The 24119-nt window shown below is 46.2% G+C and overlaps 1 long non-coding RNA gene across 1 annotated transcript; it reads right to left on the minus strand.

The window, feature by feature from the left end:
* Positions 1-15317: 15317 nt before the first annotated feature.
* On the minus strand, positions 15318-18277 carry LOC140213511 (uncharacterized). The gene is made up of 4 exons (XR_011890367.1): positions 18177-18277; positions 17298-17366; positions 16905-16964; positions 15318-15720 (listed from the first exon to the last, which is right to left on the minus strand). It is a non-coding gene; the product is annotated as an uncharacterized lncRNA (long non-coding RNA).
* Positions 18278-24119: the final 5842 nt, after the last annotated feature.

Raw genomic sequence — 24119 nt, forward strand, 5'->3', positions numbered from 1 at the left:
ACATTACCAAGGTAGGTGTTAAGAATCTGTCTGTGCACAGGATTTAAATTCTTGGAGACGTCGAGCGGCACAAAAGCAATCCTGTAAGTCGGAGTAGGCGGTCCGCTGGGGCCCTGGTCACTCACGTCCTTGGTTGTCTTGCGGTATTTTCTCTTCAGTCGCTTGCCCTCCACGACGGTGTAGTCGTTGTCGGAGTCCACTGGCTCGCTGTTGGAGAAACAGGAACCGGAGGTCTCCATGGCAACGTTACAAGCCTTATAATATGTCCCTGCGAGACGCAGTGCGAAGAGGCGTGCTCGACGCAAGTGGTCGCATGTCATCTGTCATCGCTTCGGATGACGTCTCGTCAAAGAAGCACAATTAAGCCTCCGCTATGACAAAACTAGTGCAGCAAGGCAGGAAGCGATGCTTGCTCAGATCACTTCCTGCGCAACAGTAATTGTAGGGATTGTGGATAGCGCATCATGGAACATCAGGCCCCATAGTATGGCACACATAACACTGAATGTAGGGTGAGACCAAGTTGCAGCCCGTATCGGAGCGAAGGCTGCAGTCATAATTTTCTTAAACGATTTTTTAAATAACAACGATCAGTCTGTCCAATGTAGGCATTCCTACAGGTAATAGGCACTTTGTGCACCCCTCAAACTTCCCACTTGACGAATGGTGTGACATTTTTCATTTGGAAGCCTTTTGTAGGTGTTTTTCACGACACTCATACATTGGTCATATTGCGAATAGAAACATTTATTTTCATGTCATTATCTCTGCACTTATTCGTCACCTTTATTTAGCTATTTATTGTTCTTCTTTTCATATGGCCCACCTGCAGCGTGGAAGCTTGCTATCCTCAACCGCGATATAATCAGAGTAGAAGGAAGCGGGTTTGAATGAAAACAAAAATGTGACAGGCGTCAGTCATCCTTACACAGTGGTGAATGCGTGTTGTGAGTCTGTTCATAGGTTAGCAGATACATAGTCCTTTTCCTTGTCTTACACTACAGTGAACATCTTGTCTGCCCTGGTAAGGGCGTGATTTTTCTCGGTGCACGATTCGCAAATGCTACAATTACTCTTGCGCACGCGAAATCTTTGAGGCTGCTGCTATCGCGCTCATTCTTTCCCCCTAACTGAGACTCAACTAACATATCTTAACAACCGCAATAACTTTGGGGAAATCCCATCGGTGCCTCAGTCTTCTTTCGTCATGCTCATTGATGTACTGTACCTGTGTTTTCTTTAGGTATGTGTGTTCTTTTCTTAAGAAAGAATTCAGTCGCCTGTCAGCGCTGGTGTGCGTTCCCCCTCTTGTCCCTCGTCTTTTAGTGCTAGTCCCCTGACAGGTATGGACCGACTAGCCCAAGCCGCCACGGTGTTGCAACAAGAATATGTTTAGTCTGCTCGTAACTCTGCAGTCGCAAACCAGCTATCGAGAGTCATGAGTAGGCAGTGGCAACATAGCCCCGGATTTTTCTAGATCACTCATAAATTTTAAAGCTTGATTTCATTGAGTTTTCATCATATGAAGCAATACACACAGTCGTAACTGTAGCAGGTAGCATACTGCGTGCAAGTGCTAACCGTTTCGTTCACTTAAGTAAAACGCAACGCCAACAGAACGAAGCTTCACAAGAATGTAGGGAGTCGATGAGATGTGTGGATTGATGACTTCCGTATTATGACGCTATAATTCATCTATAAGTAGACGTGCCCTGATTTGAGCTGATAAGCGTTGAAAATGTGTGCGCGAAAACGTAAATTGATGGTACTTCTCGACCTACTGAGTCTTAGTTGGGGATGCAGGGAGTGCGTTGCCTCAGTCTTAGTCGTCATGGCCAGGAAAGCTGCACATGTATCATGCATAGGGTACCAACAGGGGCATATTAGTGACGAAGTTTCCATTTCTGAATGACGTCCCCATCGAATAGTTAAACGGTAAGTTGCTAATAGAAGGGTGCCGCAAACCCACAACCACTGAAGAGCACACGGCTAAGGGACCATGCCATGAGGCAAATTCAGAGCCGGAAAACTATAGGACACAAAAAATCGGGTCAAAGAGAGGCGTTAGCATGGTTCTCGTACGGAAGCTTACACCTTGAAATCCATAAATATATCAATCATTCAGATTCTAGGAACTGCGGTAAACCATGTTACGCAGGTATCGCTTGCGCGACATTAGTGGGCGTGAAATTTTGACATGATGATTAAAGCCCCGAGGTTCCATCCGAGCATCTATCGTATTAATTTTGAACGCAGTAGCGTTAGTGGCGCCATACCGCAGAAAATCCGGTGTCCGGCAGCCGACCGTCTCGTAAACTGAAAATCATTCTGAACCCCGCATTCGAAATCCCGCCGGCCGTGCGTGTAGAGCAGAGGCGTTACTGAACTAACTAAATTTCTCAAGCTAAAACTCATCCTAAAAATTGTAATGTATGAATTAAACACAACCTGCAGGTATGATAACGTCGCAGTCTAATTTGAATATGCGAGAAAACATAATTCTGTTTGGCGGAAACTCAAACACAAACCCCTTTTGCAGCATTTCTACCATACATAAGCTGCAGTATCTCGGAAGCGTGAGAATCAGTCAGACATCTTCGAATGCTCTCCCGTTCCTCTCCTAAAGGGGAAGCTTAAGTCCTCAATTTCTTTTTCTTATTCAAGGCGTCTGAAACGAGGCGTACTAGGACCGTACCTAGCAGAAAGTGCCCGGTATGGGGCGACGGATACCTGTCATTGGTATCGGCCCTTGTTTTTGCACTCAGCACACATCTTAAATGTGCCTGAGTTATGTAACACAATTCTACTCCTTGCGCAAGATTAGCTTACACGAAGAGGAATAGTTGCATGAATATTATCATTCGTATTTGACTAATTCCTGAAATGGCAATCGTTACGTTTTACCTAAATAATTTAGCACATAGTGCAATTTACTAATGATTTCAGGTAAGTTCGTGAGCTATATCTAAATATAACTAATTCTGAGAATGACACCGGTTAAGAAATACTACTTTCTAAGGTGTCCTAATAAATGCATTGATGCTCCACTTATTTGTGCTCATCAATGCACAGAAAGTCATCTTTTTTAAGCGGCACAAGAGTACATTTTTGCCGTAAGTACGATAGCGCTTATAAAAAAAAACGTCCTGGTTTCAAAATTCGATCAACATAGATGTGCCTTGTTCAATCCCTCCTCTTCTCCTTCCGTATTACCGCCGAGGCTGGTCAGTTTTCATGCCACCAAAACCTACCTTCCGGCGATATGCGCATTCCTTCATCCGGAGGGGGACGCAGTCCCTCTCCGGAGGCTTCGGGCTTGGGCGGCTCCTACACCAGTCATAATTTGCAATTGTGTTGAATAATGCGATGACGAACTCCAGTGGGTACAGTGCTAGGCTGCGGCGACAGCGGCGACGGCAGCGTACACCCGCCATCTACTTAGAACGTGGCCTGCGACATAGACAGTAATGTCGCAGTAAAATGAGCAACCCGAACACAGAGAAAGACCATTCAAGGACGACGCATCATATAAGTCGCTTTCGTAGTGTCTCCATGAAAGTGGTCTTCATGCTCACGTTTACTTTATCCTGAAGATATCCCGATCGACAACCCATGCGAAAAAGAACAAGTCTTACAATTTCCAATTTGTGCTTACAGCAAATAAGTAGTGATAACCTGTCGCTAATCTATTGAGTATTTTTATTTTTTTCGCAAGTAGTACCAGCCTCGTCTAGTAACCGAGATCACAGAGCAAATGTCAGCTACAGGCTGCAGGGGATTTTAAAAAATCAGGTTAACGTTACAAGACACCCGGTATGCCGAGCGAACCAGTAAATCATCATCCTCATCATCAGCCTCCTTTATGACCACTGCAAACGAAGGCCTCTCTCTGCGATCTCCAGTTACCCCTGTCATGCGCCAGCCGATTCGAACTGGCGCCCACGAATTTCGTAACTTCATCACTCTACCTAGTCTACTGTCGTCCTCGATTGCGTTTCTCTTCGCTTGGTACCCATTTTGTAACTCTAATTGTCCATTACATGACATTACATAGCGCATTACATGGCCTCCCCAGTTCCATTTTTTTCTCTTGATGTCAATTAGAATATCGCCTACACCCGTTTGCTCTCTGATCCAAACCACTCTGCTTCTGTCTCTTAACGTTACGCCCAGCAATCTTCGTTCTCTCGCTCTCTCCGTGGTTCTTAACTTCTTCTCAAGCTTCTTTGTTAGTCTCCAAGTCTTTGCCCCATATGTCAGCGCTGGTAAAATGCACTGTCTTACTTACATGTCTTACTCGCCTTTATTACATCTTCCATAGAGTATTTTGTGATCCCAACTATGCTGTTGTTTAATTTTTCTGCAGTTTAGGTTATTTCGCTTGTTCATTGCTCGTATCTCACGTAGGTAAGCCCTTTACAGCAGAAATGTTCCTCGTATTGATTTAGATATCTAATACGGTATTTCGCAGCAATTTCAAACGAGTTCTCGATCCAGGCGATACTACCTACAGCTATGTCTCTGAATAGGTAGCTGAGATATAGATTGTTTGATGCTAGCGTGTCTGTGCTCTTCCAAGCCCCTTCCTAATCGCCGTGTTGCTTTTAACATTATATACACTTTATTCATAACGGCATGTTTGCCTGAAAACACGCGCACAGGACGAGATTTGAAACGGTGTGAAACGTGCTTTGGCTTATGTACCATGTCCAAGGCATGTCAGGTTGATTTCTATTTTAAAGGATTGCCTGCTTGCAGCACAACATACTCAAAAAAGGAGACCGGGCGCATATTTTTCGCAACGGTGACTTGCTTTTATGAGCATGACAAGCTTAAAATTTGGTTTAGGTTGTACTTACCCTGCTTCTGTAAAACTGAGTATGCGTGTCCTGTCGTAAAAGTGAATTGAGAAAATTTTTATAGGAAACTGATCTGTGAGCTGCTGGCCAAAGCAGCCTCCCACAGCTGCGGACTAGATACAGGCCAAGAGGCAGGGCGAAAATGTTCCGGCATGAACGGATAATATGGGCATAGTCTGCTCGTTGGTGTCTGTAGAGCGCGCATTCGTCTGAGAAGGCACCGGGGTGAATAAAAGAAAGTCGGATAGGAGATTGGAAAGGGTGGGCTTTTAAATGGCGCAATCTGCTCTGTTGGAGCTTACACAGGGATTTGTGAGGGGGAGAGAGGTATAGCGAGAGTTGCAGTGATGATGCGTGATGTCATGGAAGGCGAGGAGGGAGTCACGCGTGTCCATGCCGAAGTGGCGGGGGCCTGCTCGGTCTGTCACCTGCGAGCGATGAAATTCGCCGCGTGGTGGCGAGGGTGCCCCACGTTAGCCGAAATCCAGAGCAGCTGGATACGGCGAGAAGGGGAAGGGGAGTGCTCAAGGATGCTGAGCGCCGAGGAAGAGATGTGACCCTTCGCGAAGTTGTGGACGGCAGCTTTGGAGGCGCTGAGTATGGAAGGGGCCCTGGTAGTGGCAATGGCGAGCGCAATAGCTTCTGGCAAGGGTGAGAGGAGAAAGTGTATAGCAAGTGGTGTGCAAGGGCTTAGGCGTGGTGGGAATTTCATGGCGTCACATCAGATTTGTTGCAGCATGGTGGGCAGATTGCTCTAGAAAAACTGCCCACGTTGTAGACGCTATGCCTCATGACTTCAAGCGTACCGGAATCTTGGCAGAACGCCGACATAATGCTAATCCATAAGAAAGGAGACGCCAAAGACTTTAAGAATTATAGACCCATCAGCTTACTGTCCGTTGCCTACAAAGTATTTACTAAGGTAATCACAGAAAGAATCATGGGCACCTTAGACTACTGTCAACCAAAGTACCACGCAGGATTCCGTGAAGGCTACTCAGCATTGAATAGACCATATTCACACTCTCAATAAGATGATAGAGAAATGTGTGGAATATAACCAAGCCTTATGTATAGCTTTCATTTTATTACGAGAAAACATTTGGTTTAGTCATGCCATCAGCAGCCATGGAGGCATTGCGGAATCAGGGTGTAAACGAGCCGCATGTAAAAATACTAAGGATAGCTATTTATTACGAGAAAACATTTGGTTGATGATGATAGCGATGATGACGATGACGGATATACCGCGTCAGTTTTAAATGATCACCTTTATAATAACAAATGACTGCATTAAGAAAGGCTCGCAACTTGCAACAAAAGGCCGGTGTACACTGTTAACAAATAATATGGCGGCGATATTTCACGAACATTCCTTCTCCTAGTAAAATAGAATAAAACGGAACATCATCACCAAGACATACTTTGGGGGCAAAACTTGAGCAGGATTGCCGGGTGCCCGATCTGGAGATTCAAGATTCTAGTGACAGCACTAAAGAAATGACAGAGAAAAAAGTGAAGTAATAGGCTACTACTGCTGAAAATACGAAATAATTTTACTGCCAAAGGTTTTGTTTAGTCGAGATGTTGCAGCTTGAATATTTTCGGTCAGGAACAATTCGCAGACTACAATTACCTATCGACCTTTGAAGCCAGATTGAACTTAGTGAATAAGTTGACAAGGGATGTGGATACGGTTTGATAAGGGGAGATTAGGAAGGCGTCAGAGATGGCAACCTATGATTGGTCTAACAAATTTGAAAAACTTTGTGTTTTGAACTATATTGCAGCGTGTCCGCTGAAGATTCCAGCTTATATGGAGCAATGCTCGTGTCAAAACTGATAGTACTTTTTATGGTGAGGCTGAAGTTCAAAACGGTACTCTTAGTTCCCACTGCAGTTCTCATGTGTGCGCAAACGCTGCAACCTTACTTTTCTTACAAGGAAGACAGACTGGGTGACCAGGCGGCGCTTTCTTATATGGTGCTCGTAAACTTTGCCGTAAATAAATAAAAGTAATTGGAAGGCAACCCACTCGCTCCATGTGAGCACAGGCTCTCTGCCCCTGAACTCTCGGTTTGGCCACTTGGCTATTTGTTGCTAAAAGGCGGGTGGACCGCAAAGTTATACAAAATATCGCATAAGTGATAACATCATTCTTGAAATAATACTGAAACTGTTGACGACCGTCTTCAATGTACGAGAATAGCCGGGACAAACGAACGATTGAACTAACGAGCGAGCAAGTGGACGAGCGGTGATCCTCCCCGTCCTCTTTGACCTCATCTATGCAACTCGATTACTAAAGAACTCGCCAATACGGTCCGCGCACTCTGCTTTTCTCCCTCGATCCTGTTCACAAGCACGAGCAGTTTGCCTCGGCGGGTTGCCTCGCCTTTCCTCCCCAGATCCCCGCCATCTCCCTACTTCCGGCATTATACGAAAACGGTAGTGTTACGTTTCGCCTACAACGCGCGGTAATGCCGGCGCGGATGCAACGGACGCCGGGGCTTTGTTCAAAGCGGCGGACATTTTGGCCCGTCCGACGCCGCCGCGACGCCTACCCGCCAAGCGTGTCCAGGCGTGTTTCAGTGCCACGTGTCTTCGTGTGTGCGTGTGTGTGTGTGTGCCCTCGCTTGTCAAAGCGCGGCAGCCGGGGAGCGGAGTTCCCCGAATGAGGAGCCTGGACGTCTCTCGGCTCAACTGTTCACGCCGTCGTGGGGGTGAAGGTTGGCGATGCGTCACTACACTCGGTTCAGCGGGTCTCTCGGCCCGACAGTTCGCGCCGTCGTGGGCTCCTGCTGCGCCGTCCCGTGACCTTCATCCCGTGACCTTCCCTCCTTCCCTTTTGGACCGCGACGCCGGGAGTATAAGAGCAGCTGCCCCCGGACGCCAAGAGAGAGGCTCCGATTTGTACTGTTGAGTTACGTGCTCTCCCGTCTCTCCACTTCGGTCGACCTGACCGGCCGCTCTTTTGCTATGTTAGAATAAACAAGTTGTTCTGTTACCAGTCTTCTCATGCTTTGCCGGGACCTTCGGATGCTTCCCGTGCCTCAGGCCGCCAGGCCAACGCTACCCTTGGGGCTTGCGACCCATTGGCAATAACGGGCGTCAGCACCGAGACCCCTATCAACTCGTGCCAGCGGTGGGATTCCAACATCTGGTTGCCAGCGGTGGGATCGCGACAACGGAGGCCAGCAGCGAAGAGATGCGGTTGACTGTATGCTGAGCAGCACAACGACCATCCGGGAGCAGCGCAACGAGCCCTGTGTGATGACTGGTTGCCTGCAGCGGAACGACTGCGCTGAAGTCTTGGCTGCAAGGTTTGGTGAGTGCGGGACTTTCTTCTTCTGAGTTTTGCCAGGCTTTTGTTAGTGTTAGAAACAGAGCTGGTAATTGTGGTTGTCGTTGCTACCGGGTTAGTTTGCGGCAAGACAATAGTAGGCAGTAGAGAAAGCAGCATTCAGAGCAGCCATGGATTTGAAGTCGTTGCGCAAACCGATATTACTGGAGCTTGCAAAAGAGTTGGGTCTGGATGTCTCAGACAAACTCAGAAAACCAGAACTGCTAAGGGCTATTCTTGAGTTAGAAGCTGAGGATGACGAGCTGTCGGAATGCCTTGAGACCATTGAGGAGAGGGAGCTTGAACTTAAAGAACAGAAAGAGAAAGATGAGCGTGAACGAAAAGAACAGAAAGAGAAAGATGAGCGTGAACTTAAAGAACAGAAAGAGAAAGAGGAGCGTGAACGAAAAGAACAGAAAGAAAAAGAAGAGCGCGAACACGCTTTGGAAATGAAGCGTCTCGAGGTAGAGATGGAACGCGCTCGTAATGGAAGTCAGGCACACGGTGCAGGAGAACGAGTATTGTTCAAAATGACTGACCTGATGCGGCCGTTTAAGCTTGGAGAGGACATTGGTTTGTTCCTGGTTAACTTTGAGCGAACGTGCGAGAAGCAGGGGTTCTCTCGGGAAACGTGGCCACAGCGCTTGCTCACTTTGCTACCCGGCGAGGCGGCCGACGTAGTCGCTCGCTTGGAGAGAGAGGAGGCAGAGGATTTCGACAAAGTGAAATCGAGTCTGCTAAAAAAGTACCGGCTGTCAGCGGAGGCGTTCCGTCGGAAGTTTCGGGAAAATGAGAAAGGCAGAAGTGAGTCATATACAGAGTTTGCGTACAGGCTTATGTCAAACATGCAGGAGTGGCTCAAAGAAGAGAAAGCGTTTGGTGACCACGAGAAAGTTCTGCAGTGTTTCGGGCTAGAACAGTTTTATAGTCGGTTACCTGAGAACGTGCGGTACTGGGTCTTGGATAGGCCAGACGTTAGTACGGTGGCTAGAGCCGCTGAGTTAGCCGAGGAGTTTGTGACGCGTCGGGCTCGCGGAGCTAAGGATGGTCAAAAGGGTGAATTTGGCTCCAAGTTTGAGAGGCCGAAGTTCACACCCATGAGAGCAAAGGGGGATACACGTAGTGCGGATGCGAGTGAAAGCAGTCCGACCGAACGTAAGGAGACGGCGGCAACCGAAGCCGAACGCAGAAAGCGGTTCGAGACGAGGCAAGCGCGCGTTTGTTATACGTGCCAGAAGCCGGGTCACTTTTCGGCGCAGTGTCCAGAAACAAAAACACAAGTCGTGTTTTTGTCTATATGCAGCACTGACGAGAACATGAAGCTTCTCGAGCCTTACATGCGAGACCTCCTCGTGAACGGGAAAGAGTGCCGAGTGCTTCGCGATTCCGCAGCTACAATGGATGTAGTTCACCCCTCTTACGTAGAACCCGATATGTTCACAGGCGAGTGCGCATGGATCAAGCAAGCAGTGGAAGCTCATAGCGTGTGTCTGCCGGTAGCAAAAGTGCTTATTGAAGGACCTTTCGGAGCACTTGAGACGGAGGCCGCAGTGTCATCTATGCTGCCCCCCCAATACCCGTACTTATTTTCAAACAGGTCCGATCACCTCCTGCGCGAGAAGGGGCTTTTGTTTGGTGAGGCTAGCGTTCAGGCCTTAACCAGATCGAAGGTTCGGGAGCTCGCTGCAAAGGCGGTAGATGCGGGACCGACGTTGTTGAACGATGAGAAAGGGTCAGAGGCGCAGCAAGCTAGTATTCAGAGCACGCCCGAACGGGATAAAATTGAGCCTGTAGCGTTAAAGGCACCAGATACTGGAGAGGAAATTCCCGATGCGGGAAAGTTAGAAGAGCTTCCGGGACTAGGCTCAGTGACGAACAGGAAAGACACCGATCAAGTCATTAGTGACTTAATAAGTAAAGCATCGCTGTCGCCTGAGCAGAAAACCGAACTACACCAGCTCTTACAAGAGTTTCAAGGTCTGTTCTCTGAGAGGCCTGGTAGGACTTCTGTCCTTACTCATGACATAGAACTTACCTCCCCAGAGCCAGTACGATCCAAGGCGTACCGGGTGTCACCCCGCCAGAGCGATATTATGGAGGCTGAGGTAAAGAAAATGCTACAGCTCGGTGTTATTGAAGCGGGTGAGAGTGATTATACCTCCCCTTTGATTTTAGTTGAGGTACCGGGCAAGGAACCTCGTCCTTGCGTCGACTACCGCAGGCTTAATTCCATCACTAAGGATCAAATTTATCCGATCCCTAACATCGAGGAGCGCCTTGAGAGAGTGAGTAGCGCTCAGTTTATTTCCACCCTAGATCTTGTCAGGGGTTATTGGCAGGTTCCACTTACAGAAGAGGCTAGTAGGTATGCGGCGTTCATTTCACCAATGGGGACATTCCGTCCTAAAGTTTTGAGTTTTGGTTTGAAGAACGCGCCATACTGCTTTTCAAGCCTCATGGATAAAGTGTTGCGGGGACAGCGAGAATTCGCTTTACCGTATCTAGACGACGTAGCGATATTCTCCGCATCCTGGCCGGAACATATGGCGCACTTGCGGGCAGTGCTAACCCGCCTGCGCGATGCGGGCTTGACAGTCAAGGCTCCCAAGTGCCAGTTAGCACAGGCCGAGGTTGTCTACCTCGGACACGTAATTGGTCGGGGTCGTCGCCGCCCCTCTGAAATAAAGGTGGCCGCTGTGCGAGACTTCCCGCGACCGCGCACGAAGACCGATATTCGGTCGTTCTTAGGTGTCGCCGGCTACTATCAGAGGTACATCCCCAGGTACTCTGATATCGCGGCTCCCTTGACGGATGCTCTGAGAAAGACAGAGCCGCAAACAGTCGTCTGGGATGAGACGAAGGAAAGAACTTTTAGCGCCCTAAAGAGCGCCCTAACAAGCCAGCCTGTGCTACGATCGCCCGACTACACAAAAGGGTTCGTTGTTCAGTGTGATGCTAGTGAGCGAGGCATGGGCGTTGTACTGTGCCAACGGGAAAATGGAGAAGTAGAACACCCCGTCCTGTATGCTAGTCGTAAGCTGACCAGTCGTGAGCAGGCGTATAGCGCCACCGAGAAAGAGTGTGCGTGTATCGTGTGGGCCGTTCAGAAATTGTCATGTTACCTAGCCGGCTCGAGGTTTATCATTGAAACGGATCACTGCCCTCTCCAATGGCTGCAGACCATCTCTCCCAAAAATGGCCGCCTCCTGCGCTGGAGCCTCGCTTTGCAACAATATTCCTTTGAGGTGCGTTACAAAAAGGGGAGTCTCAACGGTAACGCCGATGGCTTAAGTCGAAGCCCCTAACGTGGGAATCAGCCTCAAAATTGCTTGTTACTGATGTTTTTCTTCCTGAGGCAGGATTTTTAACCTATTGCTTTTGTGTAGTGTTTCAAAGTGATGATGTGCTTTTTAGTGCAATTTTTTCGATTTGTGGACGCGTTCTGAGTGCTGCTAAACTACTGTAAGGAACTAGGCAGCAGTATAAAAGGGAAAAGAGCCTGGCAGGGCTTAGTGAGGGTTGTGCCGTGCTTGCTGACTGAGCGGTTGACTTTCGGCATAGTTCTAACGCTTGCCGGAAACGAGAACAAAAATGTCAACTCTCCCGAAGTCACTTTGCAGTGTCCTGTGTGCACCTGAACGTGAGAACGAGGCCTTCTCTGTGCGCTGCGCTCAAGAAACGCCCAAGGACGCCCAACTTCGGTTATGAGCATCATCGAGCGACATCCCTCCGGACAGCGGATGCAGTCCCCTGACCATCGGGATCTCCTTCCCCCGGCGGGGCGGTCTGTTACGTTTCGCCTACAACGCGCGGTAATGCCGGCGCGGATGCAACGGACGCCGGGGCTTTGTTCAAAGCGGCGGACATTTTGGCCCGTCCGACGCCGCCGCGACGCCTACCCGCCAAGCGTGTCCAGGCGTGTTTCAGTGCCACGTGTCTTCGTGTGTGCGTGTGTGTGTGTGTGCCCTCGCTTGTCAAAGCGCGGCAGCCGGGGAGCGGAGTTCCCCGAATGAGGAGCCTGGACGTCTCTCGGCTCAACTGTTCACGCCGTCGTGGGGGTGAAGGTTGGCGATGCGTCACTACACTCGGTTCAGCGGGTCTCTCGGCCCGACAGTTCGCGCCGTCGTGGGCTCCTGCTGCGCCGTCTCGTGACCTTCATCCCGTGACCTTCCCTCCTTCCCTTTTGGACCGCGACGCCGGGAGTATAAGAGCAGCTGCCCCCGGACGCCAAGAGAGAGGCTCCGATTTGTACTGTTGAGTTACGTGCTCTCCCGTCTCTCCACTTCGGTCGACCTGACCGGCCGCTCTTTTGCTATGTTAGAATAAACAAGTTGTTCTGTTACCAGTCTTCTCATGCTTTGCCGGGACCTTCGGATGCTTCCCGTGCCTCAGGCCGCCAGGCCAACGCTACCCTTGGGGCTTGCGACCCATTGGCAATAACGGGCGTCAGCACCGAGACCCCTATCAACTCGTGCCAGCGGTACGATTACAACAGTAGAGAGAGCCAGAAATAGCTATCCGCTTCAAAATATTCTGGAACAAGCGAAGCCACGTGCAAACTTGCCTCTAACTTTTTTCCTGGAAGCGTACCGATAGTGGCGACAACGGAACGAGACCGCAGAGGCTAGCGTCCACTCTGGAAGCGCATGTGTCGTTTTGTCATTCCTAGGTTCTGTTGCTGGGCACTGGGTTCACAAGGAAATCTTCCCATCCGACCATCTATCGCGAACACGTGATTGCAATTGCTTCGTGGATATACATGCGGTACCACGACGATATATTTGACAATGTCTTTATTCTCGCTATGTATACTGAGAGTTATTATTACCACTATATATATATATATATATATATATATATATATATATATATATATGTATCCACACATATATTTATATATATTTAGAAAAGCTTTTTTTAGAACTGACGAAGCTATTTACTATAGAAATAGTTAAGCATAAGTAAAGCTGCCCTAGACAACTGAAGGCTAAGATACTATAAGGACGCTCAATTACGATCAAACTACTTGCGCCTAATGAGGATTACAAGAATAATGCATTTTAATTAGGCTATATTAGTTTGCCTAATCAAGCGTATTGCAGGTTAAAATACTATTTCTATTTATATTACTTAATGGCAGCTAATATTATTCAGCCCCTCTTTGGATTGCATAACCTTATGCTGGTGCTGGGGAGAATAATTTGCGGGTAATTACCGTGATTTAGGCGTAATTACGAAAAATCCCATTTTACTACTTACGCAGGTGAAGATTCTTCAGGAATGTCAGGAATAATTAGAAATCAGGAATGTCAGGAATATTTGAATGTCAGAAATATTTGAAAACCAAAGACTGTTAAGCTAGAACAGCGTATTTTATTATGAAGCAGCCTTTCTAGTTTTTGTTAGGTGGGCCGCCGGATGTGTGGGTAGGTAGACAGGTAAGTGCGTAGGTGGGTAGATGGGTAGGTAGATATCTTTGTCGGCTCGCTTCCAGAAAATGAGATGGTGTGTGCCTGAGGTGGGAATCGAACTTCTGCCGTCCTGCACCGCAGCCCGGTGCTTTGCCAATTAATATCACGGTCGTTTTTTTTTTGCTTTATACAGTAAGCTTGCTTTTCTCGTACCGAAACCAGCCAGCTCATTGAAATACACGGCGCTTGCACCCCCTGCCATTTGTCGCTTCGTTCCGCGTGACAGTTTGTGCCTTGAGGTGCAGTGTTAGACTGCACTACCTCTGGTACCTTTCCACTTGTAGCAGTACTTTCCTCGTGACTGCTCACGCTATGTAGAAACTGTGTGGCGTTGTGCCGACTTCATATCCACATAAGTTAATCAAGTTGTTAAGCTCTTGAATCAAATACAAATATCATCGTAGTTTTGACCTACATCACTTGAGATAGCGTTAGATGGTTGCATACGATTTTATACCACGTAGTCAGTGATAACGTAACAATTGATGTTTCTATCGCGCACGGTCGTCCACTATCTATGGGAGACCCAGTGATCGCCTTGTGTTAGGCTCGTGTAGAATGGCTGGAGTAGAAATCACCTCAATGTCGTCATTAGATAATCTACAACTTAGGCGACGTGCTGCTTTCATCACACACACGTAAGCTTGTAACCTGACCACACGAGTACTGAGTTTAGAATAATACGTTGTCCCATCTGCAATTGCTTTTAGGGGCCCAAACAATGGCAGAAAGTCTCTGCAAACTACTTCGCTTGACATAGATTTCCTCAGTGCGTGGGACCTGCACAATTCTATTGCGATAGCTCTTAAACATAGTCATAGCACACCTGCCGCAATACTGCTTTCGGCGACCCATGATAATCCGTATAAAGTCCAAGGACGATAACATCATCGACCAGCGCCGTATGATGAATGCGTGAGTGAAAGAGTGCCGGGGCGATACGACGACTGCGGCTCCATCTCAAGCGCCCCATGGAGGAAAGCGAGAAGGAAGCGCGGCGTCTTCTCTGCGATGGGGAAGGACTGCACCGAGTGCTGATAGCATTGGTCAATTCCCTCGTTTTCCTCATGGCTGCGCGTAGGTCAGTTGGCTCGCCGCTGCTGCCGAGATTGCTCACTGCATTGTTTTGACAGCGAGTGTCCACGGTCATCCAATGAGATGTGTTCATATTTGACTGTGCGTGCGTGACACCATGTTTGTTAATCTACAGTCAGGAAACTAATCTTTATAACTTTATACTGCTGCACAAACTAATGTCCTTACTTAACATAGCTGCCTACAAATTTGCTATCCTAATCGATGCTTCCCCTTTTGTGCCAAAGAGCGGCGTTTTTTTTTAGTGAAACCTGCAATTTTAGACCCACATCACCCCTTGAGGCTCAATTCCAACATTCGGGTGTGCGTTATAGTTGCAGTTCAGCTGCTGAGTAAAATAGATGTATCGTTCGCGGTTGTGGCTTGACACTTTGGTTCATGCTTTACTCGTCTGCTGTAATTTATGCGAGGTATGACGGAAGCGTAAATAAACACCACGCACTAACCTATCGTGTAATGTTACACATTGGCTCATTGAATCGGCCAATTGATACTGTGTACGTCACTAACAAGCCATCAATGGACGGTAACGTTGAAAATGCGCATTGATTGTTTTCGAAAGAAATTTTATTACTTCAGTCGCGCACTCAAGTGTCACGTGGTATTATTTGTTACAAAGCGTATTTGCCCGTGTAAAAAATGCGTACGGTAATTATGGAGCAGCTGATGCACAACTAGATAATTAGTAGGGACGATGCACGTATGTTTACACCTTACAATGAATGAAAATCGCATAGGCAAATTTTTTCCCATGTGAGACAATAAACAGTATTCATTTATTGAGCGCATGTGCCAGCGAGGCTTTCACAGCGGATTCACAAATTCACACAGAGGCAGAGCTTCAGGCCCAGGTCCAGGCCCAGTAGAGATGGAATGCATAAGCCTGCTTTTATGCCTTGGTCAGTGCAGCTCTTAAGGCAGGCTTTGTTGTCAGGACATCCGCTACCCTTTTCTGCATGAAAGCGATGTTTTAATTTGAAGGCCCCGCAAATAACTACGCATGGCTTATTGTAGCAAAGCAAGCGTGATTCAAATATTTGCTAAGAGTCCGCTAATAACAACGAAATAATTTGCAAACACCTGACAAATGTCTACGTACATAAAAGAGTACCGTAGCTCTGGCTTTATTAGTTACAACAGTAACAGCTTCGGAAAAGACCACTCAAAAAACTCGCACAGAAAATAGGCACACACACCGCCATTAGGATTATTTCGGGGGATACAGAACAGCGCATAATACCAAACTCAAAAGGTTCGAAGTTGTTCAGTTATCAGGACGTTCATTCTAAAAGTTGACATCCAGGGAAATGTCTGAGGTGAAGATAGGGTGATTATTTGGTGCCTCTGTCACAAGCAATTATTTTTGTCGGTGAAAATAACAAACAGTCTTGTCTGACTTTTCAGCAATATATGTACAATTGCACCACGGAATGAATACCGATTGTCAAAAAGAATCCTTAATAGATTATTTTCAGTTGGACACGTTCCCTCTGTATTCATTTATACGTGGCATGGCACTCGGTGCGACACTTCTCTGCGCAAATGAACATTTTCACGGTGGACTTGGCCGCAGGTATATACTCGAAGAAATATCCACAATGTGATTCATCAAAACATGGTGTGTGTGTTTTGTTGCCTTGCGAAATCATTAATCCAATAAAGTCAATGCAACCTGATATCGATCGAACCACAGATGCGGAATTTTTCAATATAGCAATGGGAGATATGGTAAATGACACGGTAAATTTACTTTGTATCTAAAGGTCTGAATAGAAGGAATACAGAAATATTTATATTCTGCTGAAACCATCGCTATGACAGAGTAAAAAAACGTAGCTTTTGTGTATGCACCCAATACATTTTTTCAGTAAAGCTGATTACACATAAAATCTTTATGACTACAGTAAAGCATGCAGTTTCATACAAACCAAATACTTGATGGAAAATGTTCGGTAAGACTACAAAGAGCCACAAATACGTTTAGATATACGCTCACTTAGCGATAATAGTGAGAGAAGACTTAATTTGAGTATGTTTTAGTCACAGTGGATCTAGCATTTCATGAAAAACACACGCCAGCATCATAAAAGAAGAAACAAAATACAACACTCAAACGTGCATAACTTCCACACTTACTGCACATGCAACTCTTCTCGTCGGTTCTCTCCTCCGCAGCAGTCATCATGGCGAGGAACGCTGCACACAGGTAGGCGCGGATTGTAACAAATTCCCGAGGGTATATCCAAGTTTCTTTGTGAAGTTTCAGTTAAACCCATTTTTAAAGAATATTTCGACAGCCTGTGGAATCGAGTGTTTCATAGTCGTCGGAAGAGGATCCAATCGGGTGTGTATTTAGTTGAATCTCACGGTTAAAGAGCCTGAAGCTGCAATCTTACTGAACCCGTGATGCTATGTGGCAAAAGTGTGTGCCCGCGCTCCCAAATCCAGCAGTGCATATTGCGCTCACATTAAATACACCGTTGCCATTAAATATATCGAATGCAATGCCCCTTGGCGCCGCCCACTTACCTCCGAGTACTGCAAGGAGGAAGATGGCAGAGGTGAACTTCATCTTAGCAACGAGTCCGACTGTGTTGGCTGCGAGAACGATGGGAAATGATTAATATACGCGACACACAAAACACAGCGTGCAGTTCGGAAAAAGATGAATTTCCTTTGCCCCAAACGTTAAGTCGCTTATGATTTTCTACGAAGTTTAAAATATATGTGATCCACTTCCCGCCTTCAGTTGGCCTGGGAACGCGGGCTGCAACCTTTGGAACCTGTGCGTACTTAAAGAAGCTGAAAGCAGCATTGCGCATTAGGGAGACTTCATCTTATAAATGGGACTTCCTCTTGCGCATGGATACCAATACACTGTGCGCTCGTTACTGAACGAAGAAAGGTTCTTGGACATGGCTGTTGAGCAACTTTCGGCGGAGACTATCTACTGCTCAAGATATTGGTGCAAACTTAATCACCTGCCTATGGCAAAAAAGGCCCTGGGTAAGGCCCGTCTCGCCGACGTTACACAGTGGTTTTTGGTTGTTTCGGAAAATATTCCGTAATTATAAAGAATTGTGCCACAGTTCTATTAAATTGAGAAGTAAAGGAACGGCTGACTAAAAAGACCTGTCTTATGCATACCTTACAAACGAAATTGTTTCGCACGCATCGCATCGAGCGACAAAAGCAATACTATATTTTGGAATGGAACTCAAATACTTTCTTTATGATAATTTTTGTGGAGAACCAATATGAAGGATTAGTGTTCGCAGAAAAAAATCTTGAGGGGCAAAATACACAAAATAAAAGCTAATTTGTAAAATAAAGTAAGCGCAATACCAAATTCTAAATCGAATGCGCAAGAAGAACTATCCGCTGCTTACAGAGATATGAAATAACTACCTCAAGAGAGAAACCAGTAGAATGGTACTAAGTATACGATCGCACAGCAGCTGCAAGTCTGATGATGGAACGCGATGGGTCTGCTTTATATCTCTCTTTAGGCCGGAAGTGACTCACGTGGAGAAGCGCCACGCAGCTGTTCGTCGATTCAGTTGGCACGGGATAACGCTTCTGCTGTTTGGTGACCAGGGTGCGTTACTTTGATTTATAGTTTAAAGCGATGCCTGTTTTCTGAACCGCCTGATCAAAAACCGGAAAACCGACACATGTTTTTCTCAACGTTAAACTATTTTTATACGCATGACATTGTCTCAACTGTGTTTTTAACTTTATATAGATTAAATTTGCTAGTACAGTTGCATTCAGATAATTTGATTGGAAATTTATTTGTACATTATCTGAGAACTACTGTCCTGTGGTGCCAAAAAGTCAACAGGGCTGAACTTACTTATGCCTTATCACTGTCGCGTTCTTAATCAAATCCTTTTTGTTTAGCACATCACCCCAGACAAATATTATACTGGTTTTGCATGATCTGCTTCATCTCCACTAATTAATACAGTTCTTTTCTATGCTAGTCTCGTAGAGAATAACTAGGTTAGGGTGTAATGCATATTTTAAATAACTATTAGCGCAGATAATGATCGCCTTTCAGTTATTCATCAAATTATCTCGATGTATCATAACTGTTTTGGTTTACAAGGTGACGTCATATGGGACTATATTGAGAAAATAACTTTTGATAGCCGGTCAAACATAAAGTGGCTCCTGAAGTGAAACGTGATCTTCAAAAGTCAATAACCTGTTGCGCGTAATGCGCGTGGTCATTTTTTTAACTCATAAGACCCAAGCAGATTTCTTTCACAGCAGCTCAGTTGTAAAAAGTGTATTTCCTCATCGAACAATGACGCCTGAATCTCGCTTGTCTCTCTGCTGAATTAATGCTCCCAATATTTTATAGGGAACTGTAATACTGCTCCTGCTTATGCTTCGCAACTGCTCAAGAGATTTTCGACTGCGAAGACCATCACTTATAGCGGCCATGCGCTATTCGAAGAACTAGTGAAATATTGTCACTTGGAGTGATGTATGAAAAACACAGTAGCAATAGTGTGAAAGAGGAAACTACGTTTTATTGGGCGAACCTGTGCCCACAAAAACAGGCTACCCTTAAAGAACGCGACAACGGCGAACATAGTCCGCGATCGTCAAAACCTGATCATACGGTCAAGCGCGTCGGCTTTTACACATCAGTGGTCGAATGTTCCAGGCTAATCGCGGGGACCCGCGTACCTTCGACAAAGTTCTACATTATTCGCGTCGCGGGCACATGCGATCAGATTACACAAGGCTCGGTGACAGACAGCGGATGGAAGCATCGATAACATTCCAGAAACTTCCGATACATGCAGGCGCATCCTGCGCAGTCCGATAGCATTTGATCGGCGGTGAAACGTGTCGCCCGATAAAGACAAACAAGTACACATGTCAATATAAAACCACTTCAAATACACGCTGCAAGAAATATTGCTCGCCTATTATTCCATTTTTTTCCAGCGCCACAGTAATCCTGAAAGCGAAATTGGACTTGTTGCCCTGCTGGCACGAGAAATCAATAAACTCAGCGGCAGCGTTTACTACCTCCCGACAACTTACGAAACTGAATCAAACTGTCTCACCGCAACTCTCAATTACATCATGGATGTGCTTCCAGTATATGTCAAATATGATAAAATAATTTATATAGCCTCCCAGCCTTCCTGACGTTCGCATAAACCGCTGCCATTCAGTTGCCATAGGAAGCTTGGCTTTTTCGGTGGCTTCTGGAGCGTGAGACCACATGTCTGCCTTTAAATTTAATATCAAACAAACCTCGGCCACCCCACTGCATAACCGTTATCCTGTGCGGAATGTGTCCATTGCCAACTACGTCGTCGTTCTCCTCCACGTCGCCTCTTCTTGCAGCCTCAGGATTCGTATTAAGGGGGGAAACTGTGGTGCCCACATCTGCCGTGCTGCCATTCTGCTATCACAAACGTGACCTGATTCCGGCATTTATCGATCTCGCTTATGTTTCTCATATCTCTAAAGCTGTCAAGATGTATTCTTCTGTGTCCACTGTACAATTTGTTTCCGTTCAAAAATGATGTGAATAGCGTTTTATCATCAAATCGGCATGCTCCACGCAAAGATTTTATTTTATCATCATCATCAGCCTGGTTACACCCACTGCAGGGCAAAGGCCTCTCCCATACCTCTCCAACAACCCCTGTCATGCACTAATTGTGGCCATGTTCTCCCTGCAAACTTCTTAATCTCATCCGCCCACCTCATTTCTGCCGCCCCTGGTACGCTTCCCTTCCCTTAGAATCCATTCCCTAACCCTTAATGACCATCGGTTAGCTTCCCGACTCATTAAATATACTGCCCATGCCCCATTTCTTTTCCTTGATTTCAACTATGATGTCATTTACTCACGTTTGTTCCCTCACGCAATCTGCTCTTTTCTTATCCCTAACGTTACACCCATCCTCCTTCTTTCCATAGCCCGTTGCATCGTCCTCAGTTTAAGTAGAACCCTTTTCGTAAGCCTCCAGGTTTCTTCCCCGTACGTGAGTACTGGTAAGACACAGCTGTGAAACACTTTTCTCTTGAAGGATAATGGCAACCTGCTGTTCATGATCTGAGAATGCCTGCCAAACGCACCCCAGCCCATTCTTATTGTTTTGATTATTTCAGTCTCATGATCCGGATCCGCGGTCACTACCTGCCCTAAGTAGATGTATTCCCTTACCACTTCTAGTGCCTCGCTACCTATCGTAAACTGCTGTTCTCTTCCGAGACTGTTAAACATTACTTTAGTTTTCTGCTGATTAATTTTTAGACCCACCCTTCTGCTGTGCCTCTTCAGGTCAGTGAGCATGCAATGCAATTGGTCCCCTGAGTGACTTAGCAAGGCAATATCATGAGCGAATCGCAAGTTACTAAGGCATTCTCCATTAACTCTTATCCCCAATTCTTCCCCCTCTAGGTCTCTGAATATCTCCTGTAACCACGCTGTGAATAGCATTGGAGAGATCGTATCTGCCTGGCTGACGCCTTGATTTATTGGGATTTTGTTGCTTTCTTTGTGGAGGACTACGGTGGCTGTGGAGCCGCTATAGACATATTTCAGCAATTTTACATAAGGCTCGTCTACCCCCTGATTCTGTAATGCCTCCATGACTGCTAAGGTTTCGACTGAATCAAACGCTTTTTCGTAATCAATGAAACCTATACACAAGGGTTGGTTATATTCCGCACATTTCTGTATCACGTGATTGATACTGTGAATGTGGTCTACTGTTGAGTAGCCTTTACGGAATCCTGCCTGGTCCTTTGGTTACAGAAGTCTAAGGTTTTCCTGATACTATTTGCGATTACCTTAGTAAATACTTTGTAGGCAATGGACAGTGAGCTGATCGGTCTATAATCTTTCAGGTCTTTGGCGTCCCCTTTCTTATGGATTAAGATTTTGTTGGAGTTCTTAACAGCTTCCGGTACACTCGAGGTCATTAGGCATTGTGTATACAGGGTGGCCAGTTTTCCTAGAACAATTTGCCTACCATCCTTCAACAAATCTGCTGCTACCTGATCATCCCCAGCTGCCTTCCCCCTTTGCATAGCTCCCAAGGCGTTCTTTACCTCTTCCGGCGTTACCTTAGGAATTTCGAATTCCTCTAGACTATTCTCACCCACAGTATCTTCGTGGGTGCAACTGGTACTGCATAAATCTTTATAGAATTCCTCAGCCACTTGAACTATCTGATCCATGTGAGTAACGATATTGCCGGCTTTGTGTCTTAATGCATACATCAGATTCTTGCCTATTCCTAGCTTCTTCTTCACTGCTTTCATAGCTTCCTGGTATCCTGTCTAACGGAGTTACCGCCGACTTACATCCGCGTGAGAACGCATGCCGGTATTTCACCATCTCCTGGATCGGCGCCCACATTGCCGTCCCTAATACGGATGGAAGACTGCCAGGAAATCCCTCCCACATCCCTTTCGGACCACATACCCGGTATTGCGAGATCGCCGGGACGACCCCACACTGCCTAATCACCTCTATGGACTTAAGCCGGCCAAGTTGCCCCTCCCCCTTCACCTTGGAACCGCATGACTTGTCTGATTCACGTGTAATGTAGGGGAATAGAGGGAATATTTGTCGCACGTTATGTTATTCCCGTTAAATTAAGCATGCTGATAACTCTGGAGCAGGCCATTCTAACATCACTACATCCTTCGTTGTGACAAGGTCGATAGGTTTACTGTGGATTAAGGTAGGTGAATTAGCATGATCAACCTATGCTGTATAATTAAGCAAATATTCATTGTGAGACAGTGCACAGCTAACATTTAGTAAACGCCCAGCAAGGCAAGGTTTATTGCAAGCGAAAAGTGGAATTCAGTCAAAATTAGAGGCACAGGCACACTTCCAGTAGACGTTGAAGCATATGACTAATTGGGAACGCTGGTTTCGGCTGCATTTTGTGCCGGCATTGGCGACTGGAAATCCACTGCCAGGACCTGCATGATAGCAATGAAGGAATCTATGGGCGCATGAACTCGCACCCTGAAGTAATTTACTGCCTCTAAGTAAGTGTGACTGAAATTAGCTTCGTGCCGTTGGGTAATAAATACGGACGCGCAAATCATGATACCCCTCACTCCTGAACCCACAATCTGCGTACATCTGAAAAGGCACTAGATCTGGGCTCGTTTACTATTACAATAATAAGCTATCAAAACTCGCATACCGGGTTTTCCAAGATCTTCTGGGCGATGCACACGAGGTGATGCTTGTATTGACTATGATCTGACCTCTACTTGACGTGACCTCGCATGCGACACAGTTGTCTGTCAATGGGCAGTCTGGCTGCAGGCTTAGTAATCGGCATTTATTCCAAGTAGTTTGTCCAGGGTTGTTGATTAAGAACACCCCCCGGTTTTTTTTTGGGGGGGGGGAGGTATGAATCACCTTGTGTGCAATGCACCTGATGTCAATGAAACCACAGACACGGAAGAAATTTATAAAAGGAATGCTCCTTATATCTAAACAACCTGTAGACACTTCAGAATATCTTCTCTCTATTGTAAAGACAGGTTTAGGTAAACAGGGGAAGAAAGCCTTCCTATATAAATGAGTCGTGTGGCTTCAGCACCTAAGTTTACTTCGGAACAGTATTTAACGTGGTACTTTTAGAAGCGCTCAAAAGCATACATTTTAGTTCGGGCTACTTAACTGCTGCCCTTACGTAAATAACACGAATAGGCACGCGCATGTTTCGACATATCTTCACAATTCACAAACAGCCACATTCTACGCATACCAGACACGATTAAAATATGACTGTGCAATGCTGCAGCATAACAAACGCAACGCATTGCTCCGTTCAAGCTATTGTGTCCACTGGTGTTCCATATGATACTATAAATGTATTCACCGTTTGAATCAATTCATGAGAATCGGGCTAGAAACATAATTTTATACTGCAGTATTTTGTAGCTTCCAAAATACCACCCGATGGCTGCCTACTGTGAAGTAATTTTGCTTTCTTCTAAGAAATATATCTATGAATGCATAGTACAAAAAATCATCAATACAGATTGAAGGAGCTCGATAGCCTCAGCAGCTGTCAATGTTACTTTCTTTAGTGCTGTTGTGCTATTAAAATTATGTGTTTTCTTCAAATGTAAAGGTAGACTATTGTACAAATACTCGACACGCAGGCGAAGTGAAATTTAGCTAGATCAACAAAGAAACTGTGAGTATGGTGGAACAGTGCACAATAAATAAGCTTACCAGGGGGGCTGGAGCGAATGTTATCCCAGTACAAGCTTTAGCGACGATTGGTATTTTGGGCTTCATGAAAAGCCAGCCATTAGCTTCACAGTAATTGA

This window comes from Dermacentor andersoni, chromosome 10 (assembly GCF_023375885.2).
Source record: "Dermacentor andersoni chromosome 10, qqDerAnde1_hic_scaffold, whole genome shotgun sequence".
In the NCBI taxonomy this organism is placed as follows: Eukaryota; Metazoa; Arthropoda; class Arachnida; order Ixodida; family Ixodidae; genus Dermacentor; species Dermacentor andersoni.